This window comes from Centrocercus urophasianus, unplaced genomic scaffold (assembly GCF_019232065.1).
Source record: "Centrocercus urophasianus isolate 14NV4802_14NV808 unplaced genomic scaffold, USGS_Curo_1.0 seq_13, whole genome shotgun sequence".
Taxonomy (NCBI): domain Eukaryota; kingdom Metazoa; phylum Chordata; class Aves; order Galliformes; family Phasianidae; genus Centrocercus; species Centrocercus urophasianus.
In genome coordinates this window covers 146,563-169,670 of record NW_024884475.1, presented here as the reverse complement: position 1 = coordinate 169,670, position 23,108 = coordinate 146,563, and positions in this window count along the sequence as shown.

Genomic DNA, 23,108 nt, shown 5'->3' with positions numbered 1-23,108 from the left:
TTTGAAAAGGCATGACTGGCCATGATAGATTAGCCAATAGATTATGATATGCCAATGGATAGCTTTAATGTCCACCCAACATGACTGCCATGAAGCAGTGAAAAACAGATCATCGTGCGTATCTTCTCGTTGTGCAAGTAATAATGGATGGTGAAAAACTTACAGGTAACAATTTTAAAACACAGAAAAAGAGGGTTTATTTTTACATAAATTGTATAATTTTGCTGTTGAGCACTTTGTCATAACATGGCTTTGTTGTGTCCATAAACACAAATCGCTTTTCCAAAAGTGAACAGAAAACATCATGGAGACAGATTCACTTGGTGGCTACTATGTTTATTTGACATAGAACATCCCTAACTCACTAGTAGCCAAAAGCTGGAAAATGATACTTGGGGAAAGGGTCGATTATGTTCCATTTTTACAAAAATGTTTTCTAGCAAAGATAGGAGAGATTAGATGACCCTGCAGCCCAAGCCAGGATGTCCCTTCTTACCTCCGTGTGAGATGGCAATGGGAAGTGCAGGATAAGATCCTTAGCTGGTTTATATTGAGGGAGCTCAATGGATTTCCCTGGCTCTAGACCACTTTACACCAGCCAAAGATCTGTCCTGCAGAGTTTGGATCCTTGTAACTAAGCATTTCCCCCTAGTTTACGATGATGAAACAATAGCAACGTGCCCATCTGCTGCTATCAAATCTTAGGCCAACATATTTTCCACAGTCATATGTTAGTGCCTGAATGGCCATGACAGATTTATTGCAGTTTTAACATAATAAACTTGGGGTTATGTTTTAGTAGCTCTTTGCCTAGTTAGTGGAGTGGAGTGGGGCTGTAAGAGGCACAGCACGCTAGACCAGGACTAGGTCTCATAACTCAGTAACATGTGTTTTATTGTTCCTTGAATTCCTGCTGAACAGGTTTTTGTTGGACTAGTTTGAGTTTTAGGCCAGGTGAAAGCAACATCTATCAAGAAACAGTTATTTTTCTGTGACGCTTACAGAGCTTCAAATAATGCATGTGGGCTCCCTCTCATGGGGTTGTATGGCCAGCTGCCATCGTCCCCATGAGACACTGGGATCCCATGAGCCATGCAGACTTCAGATATGATCCATACGTGCCTGGGAGGCCCCTAAGATGGTGTTGGATGTCCTGCAGTTACTGTGGGATGGGCAGTTGGATCTCACTAGTGTTTGGGGGAGAAACCAGCAAAGAAACTAATGAATGTACAGGTTCGGTGTGTTCAGTTCAAGCTTCCTTCATTAGCTGGTGCTGTTTGGAGGTTATACCATGGTATAAAGTGTTTTCATGCTCTTCAGGGAGCTGCAAGCACATAGTCTCCCAACGGTCTATTCTTTTTCCCTATGGGGTGAAGAGGCTCCCAATACAACGAGCAGAACTGGGGGCAGAACCAAGTCCTGGCTTCCTTATACTGTTCTGTAATCATACAAGGGACAGGTTATCTGTGATCTGTTCCCTTGGACACACACATCAGAGCTGTGTCAGTCTGAGTTGCTCAATGAGAGCTCACGGGAAGGTTAGTGTGATATAGCTGAAAGTGAAAATACAAACTAGTGTAGCTAAGTCAGCAGATCACCCTAACCCATTTCAGGGTTCTAACCCAAAGCTCAGGAAAGGCTTTAATGATAATGTTCCATGAGTTTGCTTCAAAGCCATGCCTTTAATTAGTTTGGAATTCTTTCCTGTATGTGCGGGAGCACGTAAATCTTAGTGCATGTATGTGCATGCATTTGTTGCTGCACTTTAACATTCTGCCCAAAGAGTCCATATGATGTTTATTGTTTTGTTGTCATGCATGAGCTTTGTGCCAGGCGACTGGGCTGGAGAGGTGCTGCCCAATGCCTGCTTTATGTTCATTTTGCTTTTGGATGGGAGGCAGTCCGTAAAACACACACAAATACATTCCCGATGACTTTCACAGAGTGAACCCGAGTCCTCTTGCACTGGCTCTCTAGTTCCAACACCACCCTCCCAGAAATGCCATTTCTTTGCACTGAATCCAGCCATTCACCACGGCTGGACTCGTTTTTCTGCGGATATTTACAGCTGGGGAGAGAGGAGCTCACACAACCCTTGGCCCACACAGTGGTGTTTTGGATGGCTGTTCCCTGCTTCCAAGCCACCAGACTCTCTTTGACGAGTGATTTATGTCCAGGAACTTATGAAAAAGATTACCACATGCAAATGTTAACTAACCTCGATTACAGAGAAGGAAAAATTAATCCACGCTGGCCATTCAAGTCTTTTCTAAAGAAAATATCTTTAATCGTGAACAGAGATGGTTTCCAAGAGCCAGCTCTCCACACTGGGCTCTGCATGGATGCAGTAAGAATAACAGATGTAGTCATCTTCTCTCAGCCCTTTGAGAACAACTGTACCAACTCTGTCACACCGATATGGGGTTACCAGCAAGCCCTGGGATATGGGGACGTTATCTCTGAGCAACCCATGAGAGCTAGGGTGGGGAACGTTTTCCCACTGTGTTCAATCAGGGCAGGGATACACGGGAGAATGGTGTTAACTGACATTTAGGTGACTTCATTTGAAGTGCATTTTTCACACTGTCCATGCCTGATCCCGATACATTGGCATTATTTATTCAAGGCTGGAGTTCATGTACTCTGCTCTTTCTCACGGCCATTGATTTGGAAACAGAATCTTATCAGTTGAACAGGAGAAACTCCAAAAACCTTGAGAAATAAGTTAATAGCATTGGGCCTATTTTATAGGTGGGTAAGTTGAGGCATAGAGAGATTAAATGACTAATGAGGGTTTTTTGTAGCAGACCTGCCACAGACATACATCTTTCCTTCTTTTTTAGCCCATTGGAATAGAGGAGAGGAGAGGAGAGGAAAAAAGGGAAAGGAAGGGAAGGGAAGGGAAGGGAAGGGAAGGGAAGGGGAAAAGAAAAGAAAAGAAAAGAAAAGAAAAGAAAAGAAAAGAAAAAGAGATCATTCCTTGCAATTAAATGCAGCTGCTTTTTGGGTGGGGCCCGAGTTCTTTGTAATCAATACATCCATATTACAAACATCTGTCCCTTAAACTCAGAGCCCTTTCCTGTAAGATTAACATAACACTCAGCAGCTACAGCAAGTTGTCTAAATCTACAACTAATCACCCAGATGACTACAAGAGCTTTTACAGCTCTTGGTGGCAATGGGGTTCAGCAAGCAGGGATGGAGGAGTATAGGAATGTGGGCACATAAAATCTACTTCTTGTCATGAGGGTTTGGGTGACTCAATTTTCCTTACCATGTCTCTATACCTTGCTCTATCTGTGGAAAATAAGCAGAGGGGAGATGTGAATTTCACAGTCCCTGAAAAAATGTGAGATACTGAAACATGTTCTCCAATTAAAAGGGAGGGAAAGGATTCTCCAAATTAATCTTGAACAACAAACCAGTGAGGAAAATTAATTTGAGTCAGCAATTTCATTTTAATAATTAGGAAACATCCTGTTGCAGTTTAGTTTAAACTACAATTTATAGTTTCTGCATTGTTCGTTTACATTCCAAAACAAAAATACATTTGCAACCAGAGAAATAACATTCATCTTTTTCATGAAAATGAAAAATATTTATAGTATTTTCCAAGCAATGTTTGCATTGACATCTTCATCAGCGAAAACACTTTGTGGAAAAAATATCGATAAATTGGGGTTTTTTTTGATCATTTTTTTAATGATATATGTTCCAGCCATCACTTGGAATTCATTCATAGCAGTAGAAAGTAAATTATCGGGGCTATGAGCAATTCCATGCAGTGTGAGTTTGAAGGGATGTGTGTGAGGCTGGGTGTGTCGGTGTGTGACTTTGTGACTTTCTGTCCTGGGGTTTATAGAAACAGGCAACTGGGCAATGGGTGCCTTGTGGCCTCAACCACCATGTTAGATGCTAGGGAATCTTCACCAGGAACATTGTGAGTGCTTTATCTGCGTCAGTCTTGTGCAGACTTTGCACTTTACTACACACTGCCATTCAATCAATGGTCAATCAGCCATTGAAGGTGCTTTCAGAGGAAACCATATTTCCTTCTAATGGTTCCCCTCACTTCCAGCTGCTCTGCTGGAAGGACTCTGGGAGAAGCCAGCAGGCCCTTGCAAATACCAGAAGAAGGCTCTGAGAGTGTGTTTAAATAAATAGCAACGTTTGCTTCCTCATGTCATGATCATTGAGCCAACCCACATCTGTAGGGCTTGAAAGATAAGGATGTTTAAATCAAGGTGGAGAGACTGGCATTCCTACAGTGACCTTCTGCTCATCATGTCCACTGGGGCTGTCCAACACTCAAATACACCAGAGATGGGCAGGAGGCTGTCTGTCCTGTGGTCATGGATGCTCTAGAGACAGCACATTCAAAGCTGCATAGGCATTGCCTAAAGCCGGCCTTTCTTCTACTAAAAATGAACAAATAAGTAAATAACTAAATAAAACTTGTGTAGGAGCACACAGGCTTCTGGAAATTTGGGGCATGGATCCATTGGTAATAAATTCATAAGACATGCAGCTATCCCCATGGCTCCCTTTCACTGGTTCCTTAGAACTGCAAAAGGATTCTGGAGTTTTCATCCAGCGGAGATATGCGTTTTGGCTGTCTCCTGGAGGAGCTAGAAGGTAAAACATTCCAAATTGAGGCATTCAAGGTGACCCTGCACATAGCAGGGGGTTGAAACTAGATGAGCACTGTGGTGCTTTTCAACCCAGGCCATTCTATGATTCTATGATTTAGGAAATATTGTGAGATAGATGCTCATATAACCAGTCACAGGACTGTAGACTCAGATCCAGCGTGGCATCAGTTGATATTTCTGATTTTTGGTTGGTTTTTCTCTCTGAAGGCTTAATGACATTGCCTTGGGAAATACTGGCAATAGGCACCATCAACACACCCTCAGTATCATTCCCACTGCCACCAAGGCCACTAGCAAGTTTTCAGAAAGAAAAATCAAGAATATATGATGTCAAATGTGGATTTTTAAAAACAAGCACAGTATTTAAAGGAAAAAAAAAAAAAGGATTTTTTTTCTCCAATCAGCAGTTCTAATGTAATCCTACAGATGTTCAGACATACTAAAAGACCAATTGTTTTCTATTTGTTTCTCTGGGGCTTTTCTTTTAGCCACAAATGGGAACCATTTCACATTACAGAAGTTGAAGGCTGTTCTCTACTATCACCATACTCCGTATATTTCCCACTAACAGGACATAAATAATTCCAACAAAAAAGCACGTTAAGAGGAACATGATTGCCAGAGGATGCTGCTTCCCTCCCTGGTTATAATTACGAGGATGTGTGGTTTTGCTTAAATGGGAAAACAAATAGATTTCCCCAGCCTTTCCCTTCCCCTCCATCTGAGTAGACACTGCCTTTATCATAAGCTAAAAGAGAAATATTTATAGGAAAGCCTTGTTAAAGTGCTGGCACGGTACTACTGCCTCTGGCTGAGCCATAAACTCACTTGGGGGAAAAAAATCACCCTGTGAAGGATGCCAGCAAAAAAAACCAGTGTGCTGTTTGACTGCCAGGCTCGAACAATGCACGGGTCTCGCCTCAGATCTCCAGCCCGGCCTGGATTTCCCCTGTCAGCAAGTCATTTAGGGCCAGATGCTTCGTGCTCAGGGCTGTCTTGGGCAAAGCTGATCCCACCCTTGGGGAAGAGCAAGGGCCCTGATGGCCATGGAGAGTCCCATCCTACTGTTTTCCATGTTAGATTCAGTTCCCAAGAGGGTCAAGTGGAGCATGGGAAGACAGAGAGCTGAAGATGCAAAGACAAGCTAAATGCTCCTTTGAAGTCTCAGTGCTGTGTCCAGCAGAGGACCATTGCTTGCAGGGAAATGGCCACGCAGGAATCCACTTGGGAGGGCTGTGACTCACCCAATGCTTTTTTCCATGATGTTCCAGTCTGAAATCCCATGATCCCATACAAATCTGCTACTTTGCGTCCTGTTCCTGGTGGACATGGAGAACATCTGGAGCAAGCTCTGATCCTCAGCAGCAGAAGGCGGGGAAGAAGCTTCACATTGTGAGAGCCTCTGCAGGTGACTGATGCCAAAATTGAAATGCCACCACCTCATAGATCAGGAGCCCTAGAATCACAGAATGGTTTGGGTTGGAAGGGACATTTAAGATCATGTAGTTCCAACCCCCCTGCTATAGGCAGGGACACCTCTCTGTAGACCAGGTTGGTCAAAGCACCATCCAGCGTGGCCTTGAATGCTTCCAGGGAGGGGGCATCCACAGCCTCACTGGGCAACACTGGGCAACATCCTGCTACTGCCAGCTCTGAACCATGCTGCAGAAATCATTGGATAAATGTTCTTCCAGCAGCACCGAACTGCCTCATCCCAGGACCCTCAGGACTTTGTGCAGAGCTTCTTGGCAGTTCTACTTTTCTATAATGGGCCATGATCTGCCATAAAGAGATTGCCTCAGGTTGGATAATAGGAAAAACTTCTTCTCTAAAAGAGAAGAGTGGTCAGGCACTGGCACAGGCAGCTCAGGGAGGTGGGGAAGTCAACATTGCTGGAGATGTTCGATAACCATGGAGATGTGGCACTGAGTGATACATGGCCAGTGGGCATGGTGGGGATGGGCTGGGGTTGGACTTGGAGGTCTTTTCCAACCCTAACGATTCTATGATTCTTTGATTCTCAGGAAATGTGTCTCCAGAGCAGGAAGCTGAAATAAATGGCTGTCACCAGTGGATGGAAAGCTCAGCCGTTCTTCAGCCAATGGTGCTGCTAAGAAATACATTTAAGTGCAAATATATGCTTTCACTGGGTCCTGGAGGCTTGACAGGGACAGAAGTAGTCATTCTAGGCATATATTGAGTCTCTTTGCTGTTCTATTTACTCCTTCTCCCTTGAGAAAAGATCAGAAAGCTCATCTGTTGCTGCAATGCCTTCCTCTCATCATCATTCCAATAAATCTGAGCAGGGAGCCACATGCATCACGTGCTGGGAAACTCCTGTGCAGCCAAGCATCAAGCACAGACTGGTGCTGACTGGGTGGTGTAGCAAGGGGCCCTGTGGTACACTTAATTTAAGGACTGTGGCATGAGTAATATTACTTTGTCATTAATTAACAGCATAGATTTTGTCTAGATTTTGATTTATTAGTTCATTAAATCCGGAAAACACAGAAGACTGTCCTAATGAGGCTGTTTTGCACAGGGGAAACTGAGGCACGGAGAGCTGGGCTTCTCTACATTCCTTTCAGCATGCCAGAGCTGAAATAACATGTCGTTCTTCTGAGTCCAATCCAATTTTCCAAATCCAGTGCAAACAGCCAGCACAAAGCCCGCATAAGCACTTCTAGGATTAGGCCAGGAATGCCATCCAAATCCTCTGCTAATCTTCACCGTAAAGTTCATGAAATCAGGCTTCCTCTTGAAATGTTTCTTGCATCCAGCTGTGTCAGAAACACCTTCCAGAAAATTAAAGTCCCCAGGCTGGAGATTCACTCTCAGGCAAAGCCAATCCATCAGTATGGAGTAAGATATCGATGTAAAATTGGTCTTCTGGCCACTCTCTGAGTGGAAATGAAGTTTGCCTGTAGGCAGCTGACAGTTTTCCTTCCAGGAGCTGCTCAACACCACTGCTGGCTTCATTTCCAAAACAGGTAATGAAAGACTCTGAGTACAAAAAAAATGGAATGTATTCTAAAGTTAGCCTGGATTTGTTTTGTTCACAAAAATAAATTAAAAAATACAAAGGATGGGCACAGGCTTGGTCAGAGTCTTACAGATGCATCTCCATCCCCGTAGTTGAACCGTATGAGTGTGCATTTACATGGAGTTGGGAGACTCCTATAGGAGTATGGGGCAGAGCTGCTCCATCATAAGGCGTGGAGTTATTACAGGAGGCACTTGGTCATTTTGACTGGGCTGGGCTTTGAAAATCTGTGATTTTTGACATTATGGGCCATGAGATTCTTCTGTAGACCTGCCACATCTGCAGCTTAGTGAGACCACAAAGCAGTATGTACAACCAGATATCCCTGAGAATTATCTTAATAATCAGAATTATCCTACAGTCCTTGGTGGATGTTACCACTGATCACACCATAAAATCATACAATCATGGAATGGCCTGGGTTGAAAAGGACCACAATGCTCATCTAGTTTCAATCCCCTGCTATGTACAGGGACCAGACCAGGCTGCCCAGAGCCACATCCAGCCTGGCCTTGAATGCCTCCAGGGATGGGGCGTCCACAACCTCCTTGGGCAAACTGTTCCAGTGCATTACCACCCTGCTGGTGGATCCCCTGGTGGATTTTGGCTTCTTACTCCATTCCCTGTCCTTGTCAAAGGCTGCAAGAGCTATTCCTGTGTTTTCTTCCCAGGCCATGGGGTAGGGTCCCGTAGGCTGTTCAATTCCCCGTCAATCCTCAGCGTCTCGCCATAGTGCATTCACCAGCTCTTAATGAGCATTTCAGATGTTCTGCTTCTGCTGCCAGCGAAACTGCCGTGTAGCCGGTGCCCCTGGGATTCCGGACTTGCCAGAGCAGTAGCTTGTGTGAACCTTCCTATTGTTTGAGCTCAGCGTTAGCGTGGCCATTGTTACTTATCAGTGGCTGCTGTTTTCCATTACAGCCGCCGCGAACATGAACTGGATATGAGCACTGGGCTACAAGCCGGGCTCCTAGGCCTCCGGAGCTCTGCCGAAGGTCTGAATTGCTTCCAGCTCCTTCTTAGAAGTCATTCTGTATTCAGCAGAGAGCCTTGAGCTCTTCACTTCTCGACTTGTTTCTTGCCAGCGAGTTCAAACCAACCCTATAGTTGTTCTTGTTCCACTAGAGCTGAGAGGATTTTCCCAGATGCTTGTGAACTGCTCAAAGCACATCAACAGGCACAGAAGTTTTTCAGGCCAGAACATACATACTAGTTCAATCTCTCCGAAGGCTCAGAAACTTAAATTACGCATGGATGAGAAAGTACAATTTTTACTTGAAGAATACTTTGCATTCCTAGGGCATCCTCTTTCCTGGGACTGGAAAAGGTTTCATTGCTCTTAGCCATCCTAGTGTAGCAGTGGGTAAGCTTACATTCATTCCTGCTTAATGCCTTCATCAGTGACCTGGGTGAATGCATGGAGTGCACCCTCAACAAGTTTGCTGATGGCACAAAACTGGCAGGAGGGGCTGATATCCCAGAAGGCTCTGCTGCCATCCAGCAAATGCTGGGCAGGCTGAGAGTTGGGCAGAGAGGAACCTGATGGCATTTAACAAGGGCAAGTATAGGGTCCTGTGCCTAGGGAGGAGCAACTGCAACATCAGTACATATTGGGACTGAGCTGCTGGAAAGGAGCTGTGCAGAGGACCTGAGGGTCCTGGTGGCCATCAGGGTGACCATGAGCCAACAGTATGCCCTAGTGGCCAAGAAGGTGACAAAAAGATGTCACCTTTGTTGATCAGCAGTTAACCAGCAACTGACCAATGGTTGATCATGAGCCAGCAGAGTGCCCTGTGGCCTTGGGGTGTGCATCTGGAGGAAAGAAGGTTGAGGGAATCTGAGCAGTGCTGGCTGGTATCTGCAGGGCAGGGGGCAGGAGGAGGGGGGCAGGCTCTGTTCAGTTGTGCCCAGTGGCAGGGGGAGCAGAATGGAGCACTGAGAGATCCATCTGAATGCAAGGAAGAACTGTGCTGTGAGGGTAGAGCCCTGGCACAAAGTTCCCAAAGAGGTGAGGGAGTCTCCTTATTCAAACCCATCTGGATGCTTTCCAGCGCAACCTGCTGTAGGGAACTTGCTTTAGGGGGGGTTGAACTGGGGGATCAACAGAGGTTCCCTTCTAGACTCTATGATTCTGTGATTCTGTGATTCAGAATCAGGTGTTCAAGAGATACAGGAGGTTGGAGTCCTCTTGTATTCCCTTTTCTGCATCAACTCTACTACACACGTACTGTACAATGGGAAATGCAATCAAGATGAGGGCTTCAGTGGCATCCCTTGTATTCAATGTTTGGAAACAATACAGAGGGGGAATTGCTCAGCTGGTGGAAGAAGAGCTGGGAGATCTGAGCACAAGCTCTACCAACCTTCTGTCTGTTATCATCTCAGAAAAATGTCTTGAACCCAAATATCAACAGCCCAAGTCCAGTACCTAAGGATTTTGAGGGCCATTTTCAGGCATTCAGAAGTGCCTGACCGGTGGAAAACACCATGCAGCAGAAACTGGGCAGGACTTAATTTAGTTCACAGAATCACAGAATCACAGAATGGCCAGGGTTGGAAGGGACCTCAAGGATCATGAATCTCCAACTCCCTGCCACATGCATGGGCCACCAACCTTGTTCTGCTTTCCATAACATTTCCTTCCTTATCTGTGAATAGGGAATAGCATTTCAAACTTGGTCATCAAAACCATGTCCTTGTGGCCACAAACTGCGTCTTATTATTAGGCCTGGCTGTTCAGAAAGACACTAAGAGATCATCCTGTCAGGGAGATTTGGGAAAATTAGGGGACGAGGCATTCAAAGAAAGATGTTTATTCCAATTCAAGAGAAGAGGAAGATAAAAAAGTGATTTTTCTGTCTCAGTCCAAACTCTACACACACAGCCTTTTGATAAAGCAAAAGGTGAAGGGAGCATGGTCTGTTCTTTCTGGGAAGGTCTCAATAGATAGCAGTGTAGCCTCTGTACCCATGGTATCTCTTGCAGCTTCTCAGGAAAAATAAACCACAGGGACTCGGGTGAAATGTATCCTGCTTCCTAGGGAGTGAATCTTCATTCATCCACAGATATTTGGCCTGAAAAATGTCCCCACCAGTATTCACCCCATCAGCAGGTGCTTGGAGAGATGCTCTGAGCTTGTTAACCATTCTGTTCAGAAATGTGTCCAGCCCCACTGCTGCTCCATCCTGCCTATGCCAGCAAAAGGAGAAGTTACCTTCATTCTTAAAATTCCAAAAACAGTGAGCAGAGCTGTAGAGCTGAATTGCCGGAAAAGTGGATCAGCTGAACACCAACCCCAAAGAGAGATTTGTTTCTATTTTTATTTTGCAGAACAAATAATACTGCATTTTTATTTCAGAGCAACTCTGAATGTTTTGTTTCACTCCAAGGTGCTTTGTTTTGTTTTCAGCTTATTTAATCCTTGCAAAGAATTGTTTGAATTCCATGCTGAGACAAGGAACCGTTTTGAAATCCGGAATTCCAAATGCTTCATTATTATTATTATTACTATTATTATTATTTTTAAAAAGGCCTCAGCACTGTTTTATTCCCAGAGGAAACAATTCCCTGAATTTCTGTATCATTTCAGTCCTATAACCTTTGAAAAAAAGTCACTCAGCTCTCACTGCAAGTCACTGGAAGAATTAACACCAGATGTGTCTATACCCCAGAGCAAGTTACTTTAGGGTTGCCATTAAGAAAACACCTTCTTTCCTGGAATTACTTTATCTCTGAGTGCACATATCCTCATATCCCAAAGGCTAAGCACGGTTTGTTAAAGGGGGCAAAGATAGGATACAAAGTCTTTTCTTTCGTAACCACCAAAGGCATACCTAGAGGACTGGAAGGCAGAAGTCAGTATGCAGATTTGGATCCAGAAGAGTGTTTGGGTAAAACGAATAACAGAGCTGGAAGATGAACCACCATGGTGTTTGCACACCCTACACTTCATCCTTAGATTTGTAATGATTTTGTGTTGATGGGATGAGAGGTGATGGCCTCAAATTGTGCCAGGGGAGGGTCAGGTTGGATACTAGGAACAATTTCTTCTCCAAAGGGTGGTCAACCACTGGCACAGCTGCCCAGAGAAGTGTAGAGTCACCATCCCTGGAGGTGTTCAAGAACTGTGGAGATGCAGCACTGAGGGACGTGGTCACTGAACGTGGTGGGATGGATTGGGCTTGGAATGGGTGATATTGGAGGTCTTTTCCATCTTAATGATTCTATGATTCTGTGGTTTGCAAAAGGGACATCTGCAGCAGCTTCATTCCTATTTCCAAGGCAGTGGGAGCTGGGCCTTGTGATGCCTTGGGAAATCATCCAAAAGCTTGTATTTTACACAGCCTAGACCCTTTTAATATCTAGATTTACCTGATGCTTAATTGTGGTGGGGGTCATAGAGATAAATAAATGTTTTCCACACAGGTGCAAGGTACATTCAGAGGACTCTGTCATGTCACTGGCACCTCCACTGAGCTCCTCATGTCCTCAGCAAAGCCTCGTGCTCTCCTCCATCACTCCTCTCCAGCCTCTGTTTAGCACAAGCCATGACTCACTGCCACCCCACATATGGAAGCCATCTGGGTCATTCTGCTGAGCTTCCCCAGCTCCCCCTCCCCACAGCACAGCAGCCCAAGGGGAGAAGCTCTGCTCCAGCCTTGGCAGCTCACATGTGCCCCGACCTCCCTGGTTCTGCATTTGCAAGGCTGCACCAGCAGTTCCCACGCTCCTCCCGCACATGACTGTGGGCTTGCTGGGCTCAAGACTCTGCTCAGATCCTCTGAGGTCTGTTTTCTTCATAGTCATCTCCTGTAAGTCCCAGATTCTACAATGGTGGCCTTATGGGCTCACGGACTTTTGGTTATTGGGGTGAAACGTTCAGTTATACAATCTCCTGTCTTCAGCTCTGGCCAACAGCAGATCCTTCAGCAAGGATACAAAAAGAGGGAAAACAAGTACTGCTACTTCTCCAGAACACTCTCCCTGCCACCAGTCCCATCTGACATGGGGTTTCTGAAGCCAAGGGAGCAAGTTTTCTGTTCAATAACACAGCAGGAGTATTTCTTCTTCAGATTTTTCTTTTAGACATACAAACTACTCATCACTGCAACATCTTCTGTCAAGGAGGTCCACATCTTGATGACCCATTATGCAAAAGACCACCTTCATTCTTGCCATCCTCTGAAGCACCAGTGGCATTGTTTTCATGGCCACCTCAGACCATCTTACCCTGTTGCCATGAGGCTGTCAGGAGCTCCCAATTTTCACATCCACCATCACATCCCCTGCAGTTCAGCAGAGATGTTGGTGACTGCCTGAAGCAGCAAAAAGCGAAGAAGAGAAATCTCGTGTCCTTATCCAGGACATTGAGTTCTGTGATCCAAGGGTTCCTTCATGTTCACGAAGCTGTGAATCACCCCTGAAGGAGCCAAAGACAACTGTGAGCATAATTCAGAGCTCCCTAGAGGCCAGTCTGGAGGTTCTCTAGCTTCACACCAACTTCACTTGGATGTGGAAGTAGGCGCAAAGCCATCTTTGCCCAGCTTTGTGCCAAGCACAGCTCTGCTGGAACATTAGACCAGACCATTCTCTGAAAAAAAAAAAGCATGTCTTCTCTTTTTCCTCTCTGTTTTAATTACTGTTTTGTTTTTTTTTTTCTCTCACATTTGTTATTCTGTCCTTAGATGAGGTGCAAGGTCAGTCACTCTGTAATGGGGTGAAAAAAAATTCAGACAAAGAGAGTCTCCCCGAGACTCCAAATCCTCCTATAGAATCATATGATCTTGAGTTGGAAGGGACCTTTAAAGACCATCCTATTCCACTCCCCTGCAATGAACAGGGGCTCCATCAGGTGCTCAGAGCCCTATCCAGCTTGATGTTGGGTGTCTTTGGGGATGGGACACCCACCACCTCTCTGAGCAACCTGTGCCAGTGCCTCAGCACCCTTATTGTAAACAACTTTATCCTTATATCCAATCTAAATCTCCCCTCTTTTCGTTTGAAACCATTTCCCCATGTCCTATCACAACATACACTGATAAAGAGCCTGTCCCCTTCTTTCCTCACTGTCAGCCCTCCCCTTGTCTTCTCCAGGCTGAACAGCTCCAACTCTCTCAGCTCCTCACAGAGAAGGTGTTCCACCCTTTGGATCATTTTTGATCTCTCCTCTGGATGCAGAGGAGATCTTGCCACTTGCCTCCCTGTTTTCTAGACAGATGCTTACCCAAGTCAAAGCATCTCCCACAGTGGAGCATTCCTCATGCAGACCCACTGAACACTGCTGCTGTGGCTGAGCTCAAAGTGATGGGGTCACCACCCCTGGAGGTGCCCAAGAACTGCGGATGTGTGACACTTGGGGACATGGTTAGTGGGTATGGTGGGATGGGTTGGCAGTTGGCGTTGATGATCTTACTGTTCTTTTCCAACCTTCATTATTCTATGATGTCCTTGACTCTATAGAGACATTAAACTGTGTCTCTGTTCCACTCCTTTACCCAGCCAGCTTTTGTAGGAACTTCAAGCAGTATTAATGTAGACGTCTGCTCTGCTGATGTTGTGCTAATGATCTACACTCCACTAGCTGTGCAGCCAGAGAAATAGCGTGTGACTGCTCTGAATGGTCTCAGCTGCCTGCTTTCTGTTTCTGATGAGACTACTGCACACTAGAATTCATAATTTCTCTCACAGTAGCTCTGGTGAAGGCATCTGCACCCTGGTGAACAAAGTGAAGTGATCCCTATCCCACATCAAGCACCTTGGATGCTTCCAGCTGCTTTGTGCAACGTGACAGAAACTGGTCTACTCTATCTAACAAACTTTTGGGAGGTTTGAAAGCTGGGGGAGGAAGGGGGACACACAGACACACACACTGAAGATGCAGTGATGGGGCCAACCAGGAACGCAAAGGACATACCAGTGAGTGATCCCTGTTTGAAAGTGAATTGCCCTTCACAAGCAGATGCCTACAGCAACTCTAAAGCCAGAACAACCCTACAGTTAAGGCAGCTTCTTGTATCCTTTGGTCTCTCTGTCATTACTCATTGTATGGACTATCTCTGTTCCTCTCAGCCACAATCCTGTGTCCCTCTGGGATGTCCTCCTGCTTGTACAGAGCAAGGTAAATGCCCTGGGGTGAGTTACACTGTTGTAGTATGGCTCATTTCCTTCCCCAGTTTCTCATTTGCAAGCTCTGCAGGGAAATCTACATTTTCCACAATGAGAGTGAATATTGGGTGAGTCGCTCTGTTCCAGAAATAAACTTAAACGCTTTCCTAATTTCCTAACATATTATGTTTTTCCCTTTTATTTTAATAAAAATAACAATAATAAAACAAAGCACCCTTTCTCCGTTTCTCTTCCTTGCACAAACACATAATCCTGGTGCCTTAATGTCTCATCAAGAAAATCCAGACTGGAGGCTGCAGCCAGAACTCTGTGCCACCTCGATATTTTGGACACATATTTGGACTCACATACGCACATACGCACACATTTTGCCTTCCCTGCCTCAGCAGGACAAGACTTCAGATATTTTCTTGCATCCACAAGCTTGAATGGATACACTGAGCCTCAGCAGGGAAAGGTCATTTCCACTCATTGACATTCACGCTGTCTCCCCATTTGTACGCTTCAAGTGATATTTATATTTAAAAAGCATCAGCCTGGCTAAGGAGAGACTTTCCATTTGTCAGGATTTCTGGGAAAAGGGAACTTTCACACCTGTAGGAATATGGATTTTTGACAGAAAAAAAAAAAAGAAATCCTGATGTATCTTCTCCTAATGGCCTTGCTCAGTTACTGGATTGAGGCTGCTGCCAGTCCCGTGGAACAGCTTCCCAGAAGAGAAAGGTTTTCTGAGCACACACCTGAAAAAGAAAAATGGGAAGGGAAGGGAAGGGAAGGGAAGGGAAGGGAGCTCAGTGCGGAGGAGGCAGGCAGTGGGATTTGGTGCACTTGAAGAACAAACAAACCAGAGGCAGTGCAGGAAACAATATTGGTTGAAAAACTGGGATATATATATATGAGCCCTCTTCTTGATGCGCTCCAACAGGTCTATGTCTCTCCTGTACAGAAGAATCCACATCTGGACACAGGTGTGGTCTCACCTGCACAGAGCAGAGGGGCAGGAACACCTTCCTGACCTCCTGGCCAGGTCAGTAGGCAGCAATCAAGCTGCTCAAAGTGTAGGTTAGCTGTGAAAAATTCTAATTCACCAGCTTTAGGCTTTTCCTGTCACACTGCCCATCCGTCTGTCTTCTGCTTCCCCTTCCCTTTTTATCCCACCAGCCAGATGCAGAGGTCCCAGTGTCACATCCCATTACCCCAGTGATCACCATTCTGCACACTCCCAGGTTGGCAGAGAGAGCACCAGCCCCATTTTAGCAAGAAGAAATGACTTACCCCAGGTCACCCAGCAGCACCACAGCTGTGCCAGGAGCAAAATCCAATCAGATAAAAGCGTTAGAGAAAGAACAGGCAAACTGCTCCAGAGTGCTTGGCCAGATGAGGTAACAGCTGGGGAAAGACACTGATGGGGTTTGGCAGGGTGCAGGAGGCACATGCACCTCCTACTTTGGCAGAATTAAGAAGTTGCTCGGGCTTTTCAGGTCTGCTGGCTGTAGAACTTACACAGTGCAGCATTTGTCCTCAGGACATCTGGGAGGGTCCACCTGCTCTAAGTCTCCCATATCTTCCTTCCACACACAGAAGATGTTAAGGAAATTACAGTGCAGGCAAAGTGAACTCCCTGCTGAGCTAATTGCTGAAATGTCAATTAATTTGGAAGCAAGGTGTGCCAGAAATTGCCCAGGCGAGTTGTGCTATCTCCATCCTTGAAGGTGTTCAGGACCTTGAAGGATCAAGCCCTGAGCAACATGGTCTGTCCTCCCAGCTGACCCGCTCTGAGCAGAAGGTTAGGCTAAGCACTTCCTGAGGTCTCTTCCAGCCTTAGCTATCCCATGACCCTGTAAAATGCAAAGTTCAGTCACAAATTTACCATCCATAGTGATTCCACCTGATTTTCTGCAATAATACAAGCAGATAACCTGCAATAGCATGTCAAGATTGTCATCAAGATGTACCTGCATGTCCCACACATGTCCTCCTTCCCAAAAAAAGGAGGATTTTTTTCACATCCCGTTTCATTCACTATGGTTTGTGTTTCTTCCTCAACACAAACCATAGAAGCTTTGGTTCTACCAAACCAGGAGCTTTGAAAGTATGAAGCCACTTTTCCTCTTCTTCATCACCCTTTTATTCTTGCCTCTCTTGCACTCTTTCAGCTCATCCCTGATTCAGACAACAAGTTTAATGCCACAGATCCCCAGTCAAGATATCAACAGCTTCCAAGCCACCACATGTCAACCAAGACACCACAACCAGCCATGCCCTCATGCCCAGCATGCAGCACATGTAGGATAAGTTGGTTTCATTTCATGTGGGAGGAGAGCAGGGAAAAGTCACCACCACAACCTGACCTCCACTCTTCTCCCCGGGACTTTCCATAGTTTCACCAACCTACCCAAGAGGATTCTGTGGTGTGAGCAGGCTGCTTTCACTTCTGACCTGAGGAGGACCTCCGACCGAACGTCTCAGGCTTCAGCCATCGGCCGTATCTCCTTCCTTCTCATTTTCCATCATGAGCTCCCTCCTGTTCCACCGCTCTCCTGCCAGGCTAACTCATCTGTTGAGCTGAAAGTGCTCAATCACACTCCCTTCCTTCCGTAATCCCTAAGACAGCAAAGCATTTGATCTCTCCTCTTTGGGAAGGCCAAAGGGATAAGCTCTGGGCCTCCTTGGCCCGCGCGGTGGAAAAGATCTCATGCCAGGTAATCCTATTGTTCCTCATCCCCCTACCTGACACGACCACTTGATGTTTTGCTGCGAGGTCCCAGACGTTAGAAGACGATGGGGGAAGTTCAGCCCTGCACCGACGGCTCCAAACACATTAGTATTAAATTCTTACATAATCAAAGCTGCCCGCAAAATAAAGCCAATGATCTACCTGATTTGGATGTTCTTGGCACCGGACAATAGACTGCAATTTTCCAACAGAATCAACTTGTTATAGCACAAAGACTTTTTTTTTTTTTTTTTTTTTTTTTTTTTTTTTTTCAATGTGAGGTTGTTTTTTGCCCTCCTGCCAGATTGTGTTAGTAATACCGTGGCATGGAGCCAACTTGCAGCTTGTTTGGAGTTCATCTAAAAACCTCTAGTAAAAGAAGATAGAGGTTCCATGTTTCCCGAGGAAGATGGAAAGCTTCAAAAGGCCGTTTGTGGAGGCATCAAGCCGGCTGTCTGGGGTCCCAATCCCCAAGCAATTACCTCATCCTGCTAATGAGGAGTTTGCTTCGGGCTGTACTGAATAAAGATCTCATTCTGACTCTTGATTTTAGTGGAGCAGTTGTTCAGTCAAAGTTGGCCAAACAAGCTCCCTTTCTGGTTTCCCTGTTTATCCATCCTTTTCAAGTTACGGTTCTGTGAAGGGGAGATGAAAATTAATGAAATGCACTCTGTTTTTTTTCAGCTCAGGGTATGCCACCTTTCTTTCAAATCAGCTTCCTACCACAGTCAGCTTTCATTGATCAGATTTTGACTTTTCAGTCTCATCCAACCCAAACGATTCTATGATTCTGAGACTGATATCTTCACGAGTGTTTCCCAGTGGCGTTAATCAAAACAGACAGCATTTTAATGCTGTCTTTTCAATGAGCTGCTCAGTGATCAGGGGACAGCATCATCCAAGCGTGGATTCGCAGCACGATAACGGGGGCAGAAGAAAGCTACAATTTCCATGGAAGTTTTCAGAAAAGTTACATTCACTTTCTCCGTAGATTCTGCTTCTCTCATTTTTGGCCTCCTTACAAATCCTAAGGACACCTGGGAGACATCACTTTCTTCAGAGTCTGGCTTATGTAAGCCCATTACCTTTGGGCTATTAGCAGATGTGAACAAGGTATTCATGTAAAGCCAACTCAGTAAACAATTCTGTTGATGATGTAGAAGAGCAGCCTGACTCCAGATCCCTCCAAATCCCACACTGCTGTCTGCTTTGCAAAAGTCAAAGGCGGTGAAGAAATCTGTTTTTCACAACATTAGCATCTTTAACTGAACACAGTCTGTCTGCAGGGTGTTACAGTTGGGTGTGAAATGGTTTCCCCATTCTGCGAATTTTATTTTAAAATCTCAGCAAGCTTCCCATCATAAACTGTGATAAAAAGCTGAAATATTCCAAGCGCTGACACCCAGAAATCTAGAGATGGGGAAAAGAGGATTGTGGACTTTATTGAAATACTCCGTGGTTTGAACTTTTTTAAAGAAAGCTTAAAAGCTCTCGTTTTCATTTCAGTCATATTGATGAATGTTGACTCTTCCATCCGAAATATTTTTAATTAAAAAAGAAAAGTCACGCCATGTGGCCATTTAAAATATTGCATTCGTTAAATCCGAAATATCAAAACAGAGCAATTTGAAATTTGACGTCAATCAGGGGGTTTCTCCTTTCCTTTCAAGCAAGAAGCCTTTCCTAGCACGGAAGAGTTTGTGCTTTAATGCAGATGTGGTGGCTGAGATACTTCTTAGAGAACCTCCTGTCCAATGGGAGAAACGCCGGCTTTTGCAGAGCCAGGGGATTTCCTGTAATACCAGATAAATCTGCAACAGGGAGACTTTTCTTTCCCAAGGCTTGGATGGAAGCACTGAACATTTATGCCTGGAAGCACTTTGAGAGACACCTTAGCATTATCCAGCAATAATGCAGACAATAAGAGAGACTTTGCCATAGAAAAGCCGATGCCGTCTCACGGCTCTCTCTGATGTAAGTGCATACAGTTGTATTTTTTCTCCCCTTGTCTCTTCCTAGCATATCTCCAAAGCATTCCCAAGCTCCTATGGTGTTTAATTCATGTGAAAAATCACCCCTTCCTTGTCTGGTGCATTTCAGAAAGCTTGAGGAGTGGTGTTTCCATTTGATCTGTGGCTTTACCTCATCCATCATTTTCTGGTCCAATCCTCAAGAAATTGTCCTGCCTGGACACTCCTCCCTTGTTCTACCGACATTGCCATCAGTATGCAAAGGCTCCATGAGGGCTGGAGTTTCCCTTCCCTCCTTCTGTCCGTATAGAAGAATAGTGAGGAAGAACAAAGACAACTGAATCTGGTTGTAAGGTTTGCTTCAAACTGAAGCATGTGAGCAGACAAGGATGGGACCACAGCAGACCTACCCAGTGCATAGTGCTTGCCCTAGCAAATAGAGTGTGGGAGCGTGCTTTTCCTTGTTTTGGGTGTCTTTTCCTTTCAGAGGAGGGTCAGGTTGGATATTAGGCATTTCTTCTTTGAAAGAGAGATCAGGTACTGGCACAGCTGCCCAGAGAGTGGAGGGGTCACCATCCATGGAGGTGTTCCAGAACCATGGAGATATGGCACTGAGGGACTTGGTCATGGGCATGGTAGGATGAGTTGGGGTTGAGCTTGGTGACCATAGAGCTCTTTTCCAATCAGAATGGTTTTACAATTCTATGATTCTTCTTCAGAGGCACCATTACAGAGCACGGATCCCTATTTTGGCATCTCCACACAAAACTGCTTTGAGGTTTTCCTTTCATTTTGCTTTGTTTATAGTGAATTAGATTGAAAAAAAACCAATCCTAGCCCACACTGCTTAGAGTTTCTACTTTCTCTGTTGTGAAAGTCAACCAAAACCTGAACTCATATTGAATTCATTTCCTCTCTGGGTACCTCAATACCAAACAGTCTGTACAAAATAGGGTAAGCTGACCTTCTCCTCTTGAGCTAAGAGCTCTCCTTTAGCTTGGATCTCAGTGCTGTCTGATTGCAGACTTCAGTAACATTTCACAAAGAAAAACACATGAAAACCAGGGCTCTGCACATCAAATCTTTGAGGGGCTTCAAACCCTGGCCCCTGTAAAACCCCATTGACTCTCTCACCATTGACTCTCAGCATATAGAGCAGCCAGCAGATTGCTCAGTATCTACTGAGTGTCCAGGACCTGAAACGTCTGCCAGATGATGCAGACAAAAGTCTACATGGCCAATTATCAGGAAACTGGGACAAAACATCAACAGTCCCAGTGTTCCTGGAAAGCCTGGTCTACACGAGCATCAGGAGCCGCAAAGGAGAGTCAAAAAGGGGGAATCATTTATAAAGGGTGGAATAGATGAGACATATGGTCTGGATGCAGGGAGAATTGGCACCTTCCATTCATCCACGGGAAGATTTCCTAAGCAGGATTTCTGGAAACCCCAAAATATATAAATTTGAACAGTCTAAAACTAGGTGAATGGTTATGTTGGATGTAACTTCCATGTCTGGGTCTTGGCTTTAAAATAACCAGCTCTCCCCAGACTGGATCACACATCTCTGAAGCAGAGCTGCTCAGCCAGAAAGCAATGACCTCAAGGTAGGAATCAATGGATGAAATTCTAGAGTTGAGAGGAAAGTTTCTGCTGGATGACCACATTGGCTTTTTACAGATCCTTCAAAGTTTGGAACTCTAAAGAAATTTGGATTCAAGTTCTGATGTTTTGGCTGAACTCCAGCCGCAGAAAACACAAAGCAGCTAACCATCTTACAGCATGAACTGAAAGTCAGAAAGTCCTTCATCCAGAGTGTAAAAATGGGAATATGAGTTTTTTTATTTAGTTGGTAAATCTCAGAAATTGCAGAGGTTTGGGTTTGGACAAATTTCAGATCTTGGTTGCTTATCATGGTTGCATTTTCTTCAATCAACCTTGACTGAGGACATGAGACAGGAAATACTTAGCAGTGCCCTGGGCTGGAGAAACCAGAAATCTCACAACGTTTTTCCTCCTGGTGTTATTGTTACCTTCAGACCTGCCCCATGTAAAACTGGTAACCCACAGAATCCAAGCTGAAAACAAAACAAAAGCGCAAACTTTAACCTAAAGCAAAGTAACACGATTCCCTTTGCACAGTGCCCCAGAGTCTTATGAACTGCACCGACTGAGGTGGGACTGGAGGAAGGTTATACATGTTCAGTGGGCACGTATTCTACTCCTTTTGTGCCTACAAGGGTAGGCTGTTCATAGCTGATAGTGTCAGACAAGAGCACATTAGAAATAAACCCAAATTCAGCTACACATCATTTTTTTTTCCCTTTTTTTTTCTTCCCACTTTTTTTTTCTTCCCCCTTTTTTTTTTTCTCAATGAGAAATAGTCGCATGAAACTGCAGATCAAAAGCATGGCAGAGCAAATATTTGGCTTGCTACCAGCTTTGGCTGAAACTCATCAGACACGAGGACATGAATGTTCATCTGTGGAGTGAATGTTCATCTGCGAATCTGCACGTTAATTCACCCATAAATCTCCCATACAAATGAACCCTACATACGCACAAACCCTACATATGCTCAGTGGGAAGATGACAACCTGAATCCACTGGAGAGATGTTAAGGAATTACGCACTTGAGCACCAGGGGGGACGATTACATCTTTCCATCTTGACACAGGCTGTGCAATTCCGCTCAGCTACCTCTGGACCCAGCTTGGTGGCTGCATGTGGTTTGCACCAAACACTTACCGACAGCTGAATCAATTCAGAGCACGTGCACTACAGAACTGTCTGATAGTCCCCACCTGATGTCTGAGAGATGCCTGGTGTCCAGGTTTGGGAGCACCAGGTGGTGTTGTGGGATGAGCACTTCATCCCAGGGGCTGCCCTGCCAAGCACAAAGCATAAGAAGGACACATAGGAAGGAAGAATACTTTGCCTTGGTCTGTTGCATCTTGTATGGGCGCTTGTATGTGAAGCTGGTGAAGGGTTTGGGGCACAAGTCTTATGAGGAGTGGCTGAGAGAATGGGATTGTTTAGTCTGGTGAAGAGGAGGCTCAGGGGAGACATTATGACTCTCTACAACTCCATGAAAGGAGGTTGTGGCAAGGTGAGGGTTGGCTTCTGCTCCCAGGTAACAGTGACAGAGCAAGAGGTGCTGGCTTTAATTGCACCAGGGGAGGGTCAGCACGAATATTTGGAAGAATCTCTTCTCCAAATGAATGGCCAGGCACTGGCACAGGCTGCCCAGGGGGTGGTGGAGTCCCTGGATGTGTTCCAAAATCACAGAGATTGGCACTGAGTGACATGGTCAGTGGGCATGGTGGGAGTGGATTGAGCTTGGGCTTTGGGATTTGGGCTTCTGTGATACTGTGTACGAAGGGGATAAAGTTGAGAAACTCCAGGAGAGCTAATTGGATGGAACCATCATAGGAAACCTCGACCAAAGGTCTCTGAACCTTCTTTTACTTGGGGTAGCAGGGGACAGTCATCATGAATGTAATGCTGTGATTGTCCCAGTATTGCTCTGATCCTGTAGGGACTGGAGTTGCCACGTCTCCTCTCCTCTCCTCTCCTCTCCTCTCCTCTCCTCTCCTCTCCTC